General features: G+C 45.6%; 1 long non-coding RNA gene across 1 annotated transcript; it reads right to left on the bottom strand.

Annotated features, from left to right (window-relative positions):
• Positions 1-98: 98 nt before the first annotated feature.
• Positions 99-4,928, bottom strand: LOC112543736 (uncharacterized). Its single transcript, XR_003086954.2, has 3 exons — positions 4,571-4,928; positions 4,087-4,280; positions 99-497 (listed from the first exon to the last, which is right to left on the bottom strand). It is a non-coding gene; the product is annotated as an uncharacterized LOC112543736 (long non-coding RNA).
• Positions 4,929-13,380: the final 8,452 nt, after the last annotated feature.

Raw genomic sequence — 13,380 nt, 5'->3', positions numbered from 1 at the left:
ACTACTACCCTCTGTGGCACTTTACTAGAGAGCAATTGAAAAATGTCAGTATTTGCAAGAAACATTTACCGTGTTATAAAATATGGAATGTTTTGTGCATGGAGGAAGGGAATCAGAGGATTAAGTAAGAAGAGAAGCAAGCTATGATTATACTAAAAACCCAACCAACCAACACCACAAAAATATACATAAACTGTAATGTAATTGGGAGGGAAAGAAATGAAAATATCAGTTGTCTGAGTCTGAAACTAAACATCTTTTTTCAAGACTCAGAAGTTTTCACCTTCGCTTGTATATTTCATCTCCTCTCCTGTGGACAGCTGAAATTTTAGTATGCTCCTGCCAAACATGAATGATCAGACAAATGTTCTTCTCATTTGCAGCGCTGCGTATGACCATCTCCAAGTTTTGCCATCGCATTCTTGAGTCGTCACTTTCTTATTTAATACATTGGAGGTTTTTGTTGTTGTTGAGCCAGAATCTCTTTAATCCGTAGGCTGGAAGGAAAAATCCAGCAATAGCTACTTAGGAAAGATTTGCTTTAAATAGTAACCCTCATTTGTGTACCTTAGGCTGCCCCATTGAGATGCTGGAATAGTTTGAAGTTGAAGTCACACTGCAATAAAAAGACCTATGTAGCTACAGCATACAGGATTAAATCCAATACATTTAATAAAGAAGCACTTAAATTTGCATGAAATCAGTCACTGCCAATTATTGACCAATTTAACCAACTGAACTAAAGCAGAAAAATACCTTAGTTCTTTAATGACTGATTTAAGAGTAGCCTTCCATTAGGAGACAACTACAACAGGCAGGAGCAAGTGGATTTTCTTTCACTATTTAACTCCATTGAATGACATTTTTTTTAATTAAGAGAAGATTGTTTACAATCCTAGCCTGTTGTAAAATAAATACCCTATGAAACTTCAGTATATTTTAGAATTTTTTTCAGAACTATTTCACAGTGTACTTTCACTGTGGAAAAACTAGCATTCACTAGTTCTTGCTCCACTTGTGTGCCAAGATCATGTATTTTATTATTATCTGCATAGTAAGCTGGTATTGCTGTTTCATGTAGTGGGACCTTGTTAATACAGAGTGATTTAAAAATGTGAGTTTGTCATATTGTCATACATCCTGTCCTTTAAGATATTTCACTTTGTCATACTGTGTGTTGATACAGTATTAGACAAAGTCTGCAATTCAGAGCAATTACAGTGTGCAGAACTATGCGCTAGCAGGCAGTTTTGTTTAATGCTGCAGTTTAAGGGTGCATCTACACTGCACTGTTATTTCAAGATAACTAGCGTTATTTTGAAATAATGTGAGCATCTACACAGCCATTCCATTGTTTCAAAATAATTTTGAAATAACGGATGGCTTATTCCGAAATCTGTAAACCTCATTCTCTGAGGAATAACTCCTATTCTGAAATAACTATTTTGAAATAAGGCGTGTGTAGATGCTCCACTGATGCTATTTTGAAATAGCCCCTCACCAGGGCCATTCTAAGTTATTCCTCCCTAGTGCCTCCTAGGGTTCTAAATCAAGATAGCATGTCTACGTTAGGGAAGCCGGCCTCGGACTGATTTTGAGGCTTCCCTGCAGTGTAGACGTGCTATTTCAAAATAAGCTATTTCGGAATAACTATTTTGGACATTTCAAAATAAGCTATATCAAAATAAGCATGCAGTGAAAACATACCCAAAGGAAGCAAGGAATTAAATACTAAAACTACATTTAAACAATAGTAGGGACTTCACTTATATTAAGCTTGGATTATTACAGAGAAAAATGACACATTTTTAAGGAGAGCCATAAATCACTCATATAGGCAGAAGTTGAAAATATTTACTTTTCTGTGTAGCAATATTTCTTTGGGTTCGGTAGGTTCGGCTTTTTACTTTTTGCATAATAAGCAGGCATTGCTGTTACATATAATGGGACCATTTTAGTACAAAGTGATTTAAAATGCAACTGCAAACAATTTGGCAAGTGGGTTGCTGCTTAGTACAGTTCTGTCTTGAGTCCCTAGTATTTAATGTATTTTTTTTTGAGCATGTAGGTTGAGGTTTGTTTGTTTTGTTTTTTGTTTTTTTTAAAGCAAGGTAGCCTGTTTGTCTATATGGACTGAGAATTTCAATGTAACTGGTAATTTTGACGCCACCCTTTATTTTTATGCCCAACTTGAGATATCTTAAAAGGAGCTGAATTTTCAGAGTGGGTTCTAGTCACTCTCTAAAGACCAGGCTCCTGTCCAGTGTCACAAAACAGGCACCTAAAATCCCTAGTCACTTCTTGCGTTGATATTTCTGGCACATGTGTCTAACCCTGAACTAAAGGATTCAGCTGCACTGGTGCTAGCGATATTGAGAGTCCTAGTATACTGGGACTGCTGGCATTATAAAGACTATGCCAATTAAAGCTGCACTTAAGTGGAAGTTAGATGACATGGTGCTTACAACACCAAGGTGCTGAATATATTGAGTTCCCAATATTGCTAATGCTCCTGTAGCTGAACCCATGCGAGATACGGTAGAAAATAGTTGCAGACTTTTCCTACAGTAGACAAGCTTGTGTGTCTCCAGTTACAAGGGACCTATGGGTTTCCAGAGGCGCCCATACATGGATGGACAATATACCCCTTGCTTCCAGTGCCACCCCAGTGGGCTGTATGCCTTCTGCAAACCACCAAGCAGAATTTTTGAGTTGGAACATTCTGTAGGGATGAAATTCATTCTTTTGTTATTGCTCAGTTCCTACCATCTAGGTACAGGCCAGCGGTCTCCCATTACAATGTGGGTGCTCTTGTTTCGTACATATGTACACTTCCTACTGGAAGGGGAGCAGAATATCTGAATGAAAGCTCTCTGTGGATCCAAGAGGAGACTTTTGCCCATAATTATTTTGGCGTTAGGCTTCAGTAAATAAATTAGTTCTAGCCATAGTTATAAAAGCCGTAGATGAATCATGCAAACTTCTTGGTCACAGAAAATGAATGGATGCTAAGTTATTTTTATCTGTTGTCATATTAATAAATAGGGCTTTAAAAACACTTCTGAGGAAAGAGGATAGCCATGAGTAAAGATGCCCAGGAATGCTTTTTTCCCTCGGGTGAGCATGCTGTTATAATAGCATGAATGCATGTTCATTGGATTGGCTGAACTTGATATCCAGCAAACATTTTTCACCAGTACCATCACTGTCTCTGACCGCTGTTTGTACAGTGGTAATAAACGTGCAGAGATTCTCTGCTTGCTATTCACAGTTGCTGCCAGCAGCAGACCTCTGTGCTGCAAGGAATCCTTTCAGTCTGAACTTATAAGGAGTGAGATGCTAGCAGAGAGAGGATTGGGTAACTGAATTGGGAGTCTTTCACTGATAATGCAGAACCGCAGGAAGGAAGGAGTCACTGGCACTATGACAAACCAAGTTTTCCTCTTTTCCCCTCAAACAAAGATTCAGATGAATTTTCCCTTATATGCACCTTCATTTGCTTAGGCTGCAAGGACAGTTCTTTTCTTGATTAGCAGCCTCGGCACAAGATGCTTGCCAGCATAATGCTGCCAATTCCTGGCTGCTGCGAACAGCTCTTAAAGATGACAAAGTGTCAGCCTCTTCCTGTAACAAGGGAGTGAAACCATGTAAGGAGTTGCATTCCTCCTTCTAGCTCTCAAAACCATATGTTCTCCAGCTTTGAAAGTTGAGATTGAATAGAGTTTTATTTTGTTTTTGCTTTGTTTGATGGGGGCAGGGAGCAGAGGCATGACACTCTGCCACATAGGAAAAGGGGAATAAAAGCATACTTAAGAGTGAGAAGAATTAAAGAACCAATGCATAATTAACTGGTGGAACTTCCTGCTGCAGGATATTGTTAAGGCAAATGACTTATTGTGAAAGCAATCTTACCACTCCCATTACCAATCTTCATTCCTGAGGGCAGGATGTACTCCTCTTTCCCATGGTTTGTTATCACACAGCTTTGCTACTGTGGGATTTAGGTTTTGCATCTTCTAATTTATTCAGCTATTAGTGATTGGATACTGGAGATATTTAACTATCATTGATTATTAGCAGATTTACCTGACATTGCCTGGGTCCGGCCTGGAGGTGTGTTATGCAGTCCTCCTACTGGTGCTCCCCGGGCTGGCCAGGAGTTTTGGGCAGTGGCCTAGAGTTTGTAGAGGGGGCTGATCCAAAGATCAGGAAAGCTGCATGCTCCATCTGATGATCCCTAGGTTACTAGTTAGACACAGGATGGGGCAAAAATATGCATCCTGAAGAAAAATAAAAATGAGATACTGTTACTAATGTGTTCATTGTGTGAGACCATTTCTATTTGTCCAGTATGGCACATTGTGGACTAATTTAAAATGGTAAAAACTTAAAAAACCACAAATAGCCCAGTAGCACCTTAAAGACTAACAAAACAAGTAGATGGTGTCATGAGCTTTTGTGGGCACAACCCACTTCTTCAGATGACTGGAGTATTAGAAGATCAGATCCAAGAATAAATAGGGGGAGGAGGGAGAGGGGAAAAAAGGAGGGGAGAGAAATGGTAACATACTCTAAGCCTTTAAGTCCATATCCATCTTCCACCCCGCAACTCTGCTACAGCGTCTGATTCAGTAGCAAGAATACGAAAAGCAGTCGGCATCTTCGCAGGATGTTGATGATGGATGACATAAATGAAATGTTATTTGAGCTCGGGGTAACTGACATGCTGGCTGTCATGTCATCAAACAGGAAAGGTCATGTCAGTAATTTACACCGGTCGTTCGCTGCACTCAAGCTGATAGTAAATGGACCGTCACAAAGCACAAAATACAATTTGCAAGCCGAGATGGCTTCCCCCCCAGTGCCCTCAAAAGCAGGTTGTATATCCCTTATAAATCACCTTTGTTGCTGTTGTGTGACATGGGGGTCATTCATTTTAATGCTGTGCAGTTTGCCTGCTCCTAATTGAGATGGGATAGAAAGGGAATAGAGCGTCTGCCTTGAAAGTCAGGGGCTATATTTGAGTACACATGCCGCAGGTGTGCTCTTGAGCAGTGAAGATCCCTTATCTCTCTCTGCATCTCAGCTCTCCATACACATGTAGAATTTGTTCTCTGTGGTCCTTGCTTCACAACCTCATTACTGTTGGTGAGACCCCCTTTCCCCTTCAGCTTATCATTTCAAACATCCTCCCTGCATCTCTTCAACCCCTCTTCAAATTTCACTTGAAAAGCCTGCCTAGGCATCTTGATTTATTTATCTTATTCTATAATTGCATTGGAAAATAATGCAGCACATGATTTATGTTCTATAATACTAGCTCAGGCAGCTATTAGCCTTATGAAGCCCATTGTTGCATCCCATAATTCTGAAAGGATACTACTAATTTTCTGTTTGGTTGATTCCACACTATATTGTCAAACGTGGAATGTGCTCTGTGATGCACTGTTCTGAAAGGCAACAGATGAGAGGACGCATAAGGCAGTCGTTAAGGCAATAGCCTGGGAGTCTGGAACATGGGTTCGTTCCTGCTGCACCATAGCTTTGTATATGATCTTGGGCAAGGCATTTAGGGCCAGCTTTTTAAAGCTATGTTGGTGCTCAGCGATGCAGACAGACACGCAGTGTGATTTTCCCCAGCACCTTATTTTCAGCGGGAATTCAGTACCTGGGCGCTTTCTCATTCTAGGCACCTATTTGCAGTGTTAGGATTTTCAAAACAAGAATCCAGCTGTAGTAGGGCAACTGCCCCACTCTAGCCACAAGAGGTTAAAGCAGGGCTCTGCATTTAAAGCGTATTAGGAGCCAGGCAGCCCGGCTCAGTTTCGGCTTGCGCCGGGTCTGGGAGCTACTACTCCTCCCCCCCGACAGGGGCTGCTGCCACCCCATGCTGCTGCCTCTTTATTAGAGGGAGCTGCACAGGGAAACAGGCAGCTGGTTCACGATGGCAGCTGGTTTTTCAATGGGCTCCCCTCATGGACCAGCTCCTGCCTGACAGCCTGCGCTGCTGCCGCTGATACAGAGGCAGCAGTGCGGAGTGGCAGGGGGCTCCTCAGGAGTGGTGCTGGAGTACACTGGCTGCCAGCCCCACCCCCGGGGACTATAGAATAGTTGACTAACCAATAAGAATTCACGAGATTACTCGACTAGTCAGTTAACCAGTATTTAACATCCAGAGTCCAGCCTCCATCTGAAACCCAATCTGAATTTGACTGGCTCCTAACAATGCGGGAACAAAGGCTGTCTTCCGCTTCCGGGGGCCGAGGTTTTTGCCTGTCCCATCACCCTACCTGCAGAGGCTTAAGCTCCAGCACAGGAGGCCTGTGCTCCCTGGGCTTGGCAGAGCTCAACTCTACAGGAGCTCACTCTGCTGAGCCATGGGCCGTGGCGAGGTATCGGGCACGGTGTGAGTTAACTATCTGGCTCTACCAGCTATCTGGCTCCACCAGCCATTGCCTTGCCTGGGTGGGTCAGGGCAGTCTCAAGGGTGGTGCCTCTGTGCTGCAGCCCGGCAGCTATGATAGTGGCTGCTGAGTGGTCGGGTTGCTACGCTCAGCTGTTCAGCCAGGCAGAGGGGGCTGGAGTTTGCCGTCTCATTTCAGCACCATCCTGAAAACTCTCCTGATGCTCACCAGTATTGGTGCTCAATAGGCCACCACCATGTCATAGCAGCCCCGCTAGGGAAGTAGACAGCAGAGGCACCCGTGCATTAACGTGCTGGCCAGCTGACCCCTGCGGCAGGGCTTTCCCTGACTCCATGCACCAGCAAGAACTGGGCCTGTTGATTTCTGCTTTATAAGAGACTTTAAATCATCTCCGGATGTGCTTGACACCCTGTTTGGGAGCTGTGTAGCTACTCCTGTCCTCATTTCCCCAAAGGCTGGGACACTGCCCTGTTCTGCCTTCTTGGCTCTTCAGGAGGCTGGTTTTCAGTTCTCTTAGACGATGTCTGCACTGCAGCTTTTTGCAGCAGAAAATATGCTAATGAGGGACTCATTAGCATGAGTCGCAATGTCATTAGCATATTTTCTGCAGATTCTTTTTACACAAGGGGTTTTTGCGCAAAAAGAAGCAGCGTAGCTGCCTCTGTTTTGTGCAAAAAAACCAAACCCTTTTGCGCAAGATCTTTATGCCTCTCCCGGGAGTTGCAGTGTAGACATAGCCTTAGGGTTTGCCTACATAGGAGAGTTTTCCAGTGATACTGGCATAGCTACGTTGAGACCAGTGTAGCTCAATTATAGACACTTTCTGCAGCCACAGAAGGCATCCTTTGGTTGCACGATCCTTTTATACGCCAGGTGGCAGCTAGATTAATGAAAGAATTCTTCTGCCAACTCAATGGTGTCCACACTGGAGCTTAGGCCAACTTAACTATGTCACAGGGCATGACATTTTCCCCAGCCCCAAGAGAGGTAATTAAGCTGACTTAAGTCTGAAGTGCCGACCAGCCCTCATTCCAATATGAGGGACTTTCTATAGTAGGGATCTTAATTAACATTTAAAATGTTTAACCAGTTAACCCTGGAGCAGCCCCCCCACCTGCAGCACCATGGGTCACAGTTAGGGGAGGGGCTGCTCTGCCCGCAGCCCCACTGCAGCCAATGGTGGCTGCTCCAGGCCTCATGTGGGGGGATGAGGAGGGTAGGGAGGGGGCTGCCGTGAGCAGGGTCCAGCTAGTCAGGCTGGTTAACTGGTTTCCTGGTAAGCAGGCCACTAAGCCACCTGCTTACCAGATAACCGGTTTACCTTGTTTTGCAGCGTCCTTCAGGGAATGTCTATACTTACTGGGAGATCGGCGCTGCGGCAATTGATCCCTGGCGGTTGATTTAGCGGTCCTAGTAAAGACCCGATGAATTGACCACTGATTGTTTTCTCGTCAGTTCTGTACTTCACTGCAACGAGAAGTTTCTCCCTTACACTTCCCACAGTTGAGACTCTGGGCTAACTCGATCTAAGGTACACTGACTCCAGCTACAGTATTCACGTAGCTGGAGTTGCATACCTTAGGTCGACGCCGCTCCAACATGGCCTTCAAACTGCTTCCAAATGCCTATAAACTAAGCCAGCCGAAGGCCCTGTGAGATAAGTGTCTGCAGGGGGATTTACATCTGTGCAGCTCTAATGATTTAAAATCACACTCTTGTTCCAATGTAGTCTAGATGCTGATACTTTTACTGATGATGAGTAAAAGGGTTCCTACCCAGACCCTTTCATTTCAATCTGATGACTTGAACAGTAAAGGCCTACACAATGTGAATAAGGGACTCACAGTCTAGCCCTTACCTAGGGCTTCGTTTGTTGTTTTAGGTGAGGACTCCTTGTAAATGTAGGTACCGGCCCTCGGCTAATGGCTCTGCATTAGAGATCATCTACATAGCCTAGATTTTGGGATTTGTGACTTAGCTTACTAGCTCTTTGGAGTCAGGAGCCAAACCATGTCTCTCTGTTTGCCTCATAAAACACTCAGCATGCTTTTGGGTGATCTAAAAATAATGGTAGGGAAAGAAGATGGAGAGAGATCTACAGCCAGAAAGGTTATAAAATGACAGAATCATAGACACATCAAGTTGCATGGTCATCCAGCCCAGCCCCCTATACTGAGGCAGGACCAAGTAACTTAGGTCATTCCTGATGGGTGTTTGTCCAGCCTGCTCCCTAAAATTCCAACGATGGGGATTCCCCCTTGGCGGTCTATTCTAGAGCATGTGGTATGATTGCTACAGAAAGCAAAAGGTGAGCTGCACTCTGGGTGTGACTTTCCAAGGAGTCTGGTGCCCAATTTATCTTGGTTTTTCAATGAGATTTGGGCTCCCAGCTCTTGCAGTCTCTTGAAATTCTCACCTGTAATTATTTTTTCTTATGTTACTTTCTGCTGGCACCATTTGGCCCGTTCTGGGCCTGGCTGCCAGCACTGGAATGTTTCCTATGGCTATTAAGTTCCGGCTGGCAGTGAGCAGGGGGATGGGGAAACCTCCAGTTATTTGTGGGGAGGGAAGAGTGAATAGCACAGCATTCATTTTCCAGACAGCTGGTGCTGAGTCAGGATCTTTTCGGCCATGACAATTGCATGGAGAAAAAGCTGCTGAGGGATCAGTTATATGGGACGGCTACAGTCACAGTATATGCCACTGAGTTCCAGTTCTCTTGACCTTCTATTTTGCATGGCCTGAGATACAGGTGGGTTGTTGTGGTGAAGTAATGAGAAGGGAAGGGGGAAAAAAACAGAAGAAATTAAACCATCCCTCAAAATTCCTCCCTCCAGATTCCCCTCTTTCCATATGGCCACACGATCGCTTGTGATATGTCTCTGCAACAATTTCCATCCCTCTTGTTAGCAGCTGTAGGGGGAGAAAGGTTCAAGCAGGAGCCTCTGACACAGCCCAATGTAATGGGATTTGTGAGAACCAAAAATATTGTTTGGTGATTCATATTTCCTATTAAATTAAAACCACAGGACCATGCATCATTCATACTGTTAGTTAAACCACATCTAATTATACACAGTAGATAAGTCAGACCTCATGCAAATATTTCCAGTGAGGCCTTATTTTTTTCCCCCTAGTGGGTTGACAGAGTCCAGCATTTTCCCAAAGATGTGTCACTTACACCCCCAGGGCCATGACAAAATCAGGAGAGGGGAATATATGCTAAAGAGTGAGTGTTTGTGGGCAGGATCTGAAATCCAGTTCAGGTTCTTCTCCTGGTGCTTTATGCAGGCTCCTTCCCAGGTGGAAAATATTATCCTTTCAGTATGTAAGAAAGAAGACAGTATGGTCCAGTGGGAAGAGCTGGAGTGGGTATCAGGCAAATGGAGTTGTGTTTCTTGCTTTGTTAATGACTTGCTGTGTGTCCTGGTCAAGTCATTATCTGTGCTTCAGTTCCTCACATGCAAAATGAGGGCAAAGACCCTCCCCTTCTTTTATGAAGTGCTATAAGGTCTCCAGTTGAAAAACTGCTTGGAGGTAGTATCCCTGTTGCATCACTGTCTATGGAATCAGTGCAGATCCCTTCGCTGACCAGCTTGGAAAAGAGATGACTAGGGGCGGGGAGGGATATGACTGAGGTCTATAAAACCATGACTGGCGTAGAGAAAATAGATAAGGAAGCACTATATATTCATCCTCATAATAATACAAGAACTTGAGGTCACCACATGAAATTAATAGGCAGCAGGTTTACAACAAAAAAAAGGAAGTATTTATTCCTCACCCCACACAGTCAACCTGTGGAATGTGCCGGAGGATGGTGTGGAGGCCAAGACTATAACAGGGCTAAAATAAAAAGAGCTAGGTAAATTCATGGAGAGGCAAAATTGGTGTTTCTAGCTTCTGTTTGCCAGACTCTAGGAATTAGTATCAGGCAGGGTTCGACAAATACACTCGCCCATGGTGAGTAGATATCAGCCGGTCGTCCTGTTCTCTGGCGGTGCGCGGTGTGGGTCTGGTGTGTGCATGGTGAGGGTCTGGCGAGTAGGGTTTTGTATCAGTCGTCGAGCCCTGGTAACAGGGAATGAGTTACTTGATGATTCCCTGTTCTGTTCACTCCCTCTGGGGCATCTGGCAGGATACTGAGCTAGATGGACCTTTGGTCTCTCCCAGTTTGGCTGTTCTTACTTTCTCATGACCCATTTACTCACCTCTCATCCTGCTAGCACAGGGCTGGCTCTTTCACACTGGAGTCACTTTTCTGGGTGCCCTTAAAAAAATAGCCTCACTTGACCTTCTTTTGATCATGATGAATGCCTCTGGCACATTCATTGTTCAAACGATGTTTCAGCATCAAGAACATATTTCCAGGAGCAGCCCTTGCTGTTCCCGCCCCCCCCCGCCCAAGTGGTCAAGCAAAAATAGACAAACCCTACCAAGCCCCAAAACCACCCTCTCCCCACCACCACAAACAGATGACTAATCAGTAGAGGCGATCCAACCCCGCCCCTGCAAAAATAAAAGCCCAGTGCTCCCTGGAATAGGGTTGCCAGATGGTTGCAACAAAAATACCGGACCCACTTGATATTCCATCCCAATCTACATTTCATTTTATTTAGAAAATACCGGACATTTATATTTTCTCATTTATATTTTCTCAATTTGTTTCCCGAACAGAAAGCTCAAACACTGGACTGTCTGGTTCAAAACTGGACACCTGGCAACCCAACCCTGGAACTTGGCACCCAGGGCAAGGCCTCTGCTTATCTCGCATCTGAACTAGCCCTGTATATATTATGAAAGTGGGAGTTAGCCCCCAAAGCAAGGATTTGAACTCTCTAGTGGTCAGAACATAAGACTAGCCACCACTTCTAATACTGGCTCCGACACTGTGTGGCCCCGGCAAGCTGGGGTGCTGAATCTGCAAAGCGCGAGGCTGGGTGGCTAATGCTGTTTGCAAAATCATGCTGAGGCGAGTACAGCATGTTCAGGCCCCAGGACAGGGACGGTGAAATCGACATTGCAGCCCAAACTCTCTGGAAATGTAAACAAAGTCCTTGAAAAGCAAAATAGATTATATATAAAAAAAAAAAAAAAGGAAAAAGAAGACACACCTCACTAGCCTACTGTTGCTATTTCACCCGGTTGCTATGTAAACAGTGTTATTTCGGGCGACAGCTGCATACCAGTCCATAGCCTGGTGCGATGCAATCCCACATTATTGGTTAGGCACCCCAGGGTGGATGGGTCAGTCCAGAGCAAAGCTCCTTCAGCATTTCCCAGGAACAGCTGCTTTGCTCAGCCCTTGGCTGTTGCAGCCTGTCATTTTTGGCCATGCTCACTACCACCAGCAAGGCCACAGAGAATAGATAGCATTCCGTCAGCGCCTCTAGGGGAACGGACACCTGCTGAGGAATGCAGATAAGACAGGCCATGGAAAGACTGGGTGTCAGTAAAGCTATGCCGGGGGCATGGAAACTGGCCACATCTGCAGCCTTCTCTGCGCCATTTGGCTCCAATGAATCAGCGAGGTGGCTCCAATGGAGCAGTGATGCCCACGCAGGGCGTCGAAAGTGAACAGGCACATTCTGCCAGCAGCAACCAGGTGACAAAGTTCATTGTAGTGTCACTGGAGAGCCAAGCGGCAAATCACGACCTCAGGCAAATCATGTCCCCTTGCAGTGTTCTGTTTGTATTGGGCTAGTGCCTCAGCCGCAGTGTCATCAGCCAGGACCCACTGGCACTGAACAAGCACAGAACAAAAAGGTGAGCCTGATTAAGGAATGTACTATCTAAGGCTGCTGTGATACTTGGACATTCCTCGGCAGGGTTTGCTCACAGAGCTACTCATGAGGCCACTGAGAAGGCTGCGGGAGAACTCCGAGAGAATCCCCAGGTGCGCATGGATCAGCGCTGCGTTCCCACCACACGGCACTGTGGGATGCTTGCCCACAATGATTTGCTCTAGCTGTCACCATGGGAGCTAGCCCTGTGGCCATGAAATGCCGACCAAGGGCAGCAGAAAAACCAGTTTGACCCATTTTCACTTTTGCCTGTTTTCAGTTGGCCCCCAACTGAGAAGGAGGAAGACACTCTCCCACATTCCCCTCCTGCACCAGAGCCTAGTTCATTTTGTGAGCTCCAGCCCTGTAGGAGATCAGGGGGAATGGTGGGGGGAGCTGGAGCACCAGTGCGGGCTCCCCAGTGCTGGGGGGAACCCCGAGCCTCAGGGATCAGATCCAGGTAAGCTGGGGGCCGCATCTGCCAGAGATCAGTGAGCCGTGGCTCTAAAAGGCCCCCCGTAACGGCTGGCACAGCCTGGTGGTAGAGATGTAGTCTTCATTGACAGGGACACAGCATAGAGCAGACTCGTCAGCACAGAAATCAGAAGCAGACAGCACAATCTTGAGGAGAGGGAGCTCAGAGCTCCAGCCCAGTCTCCATCTCTGTCTCCTCACACACCCAGCAGCTCATCTCCCTCTGCAGCCAGCCCTGCCACCAGCCTTTGTCCAGCTTCTCAGGCAAAAGGTGTCACCTGGTCACTCCACCTCCCCACCCCCAGGCTCAGGTTACAGAAAGCTTCAGCCTGCGTGTACATGAGGGAGAGACACGCACGGAAATTCCTGTCACCATCTTGCTATCAATGCAGTGCCCAGGGAGACTGAGGCACACACACAGGGTTATTGCAGGACCGTAAACATCATAAGCAACACAGCAAAGTGAACAGAGTAAAGGCAATCCCCCACTTCGTCTCATACGCTGAAAAGCGTTATACGCAGGCAAGAGCCCAGGGCTGTGCTGATGGCATCTGCAAACCATGTGCTACAAATAAAGGAGTAAACAAACCAAACTCCATTAGAAATGGGCTAGGGAGGAGGAAATCGATGTCTGAATGGAACAGAATCACATCAATAGAGATGGGCTTTTCAGTTTCAGGCTTCTAAGGCATTGGAGA

Source organism: Pelodiscus sinensis, chromosome 27, assembly GCF_049634645.1.
Source record: "Pelodiscus sinensis isolate JC-2024 chromosome 27, ASM4963464v1, whole genome shotgun sequence".
Taxonomy (NCBI): domain Eukaryota; kingdom Metazoa; phylum Chordata; order Testudines; family Trionychidae; genus Pelodiscus; species Pelodiscus sinensis.
The sequence above is the reverse complement of the archived record's forward strand: the minus strand, read 5'-3'. Positions and strand labels throughout refer to the sequence as shown.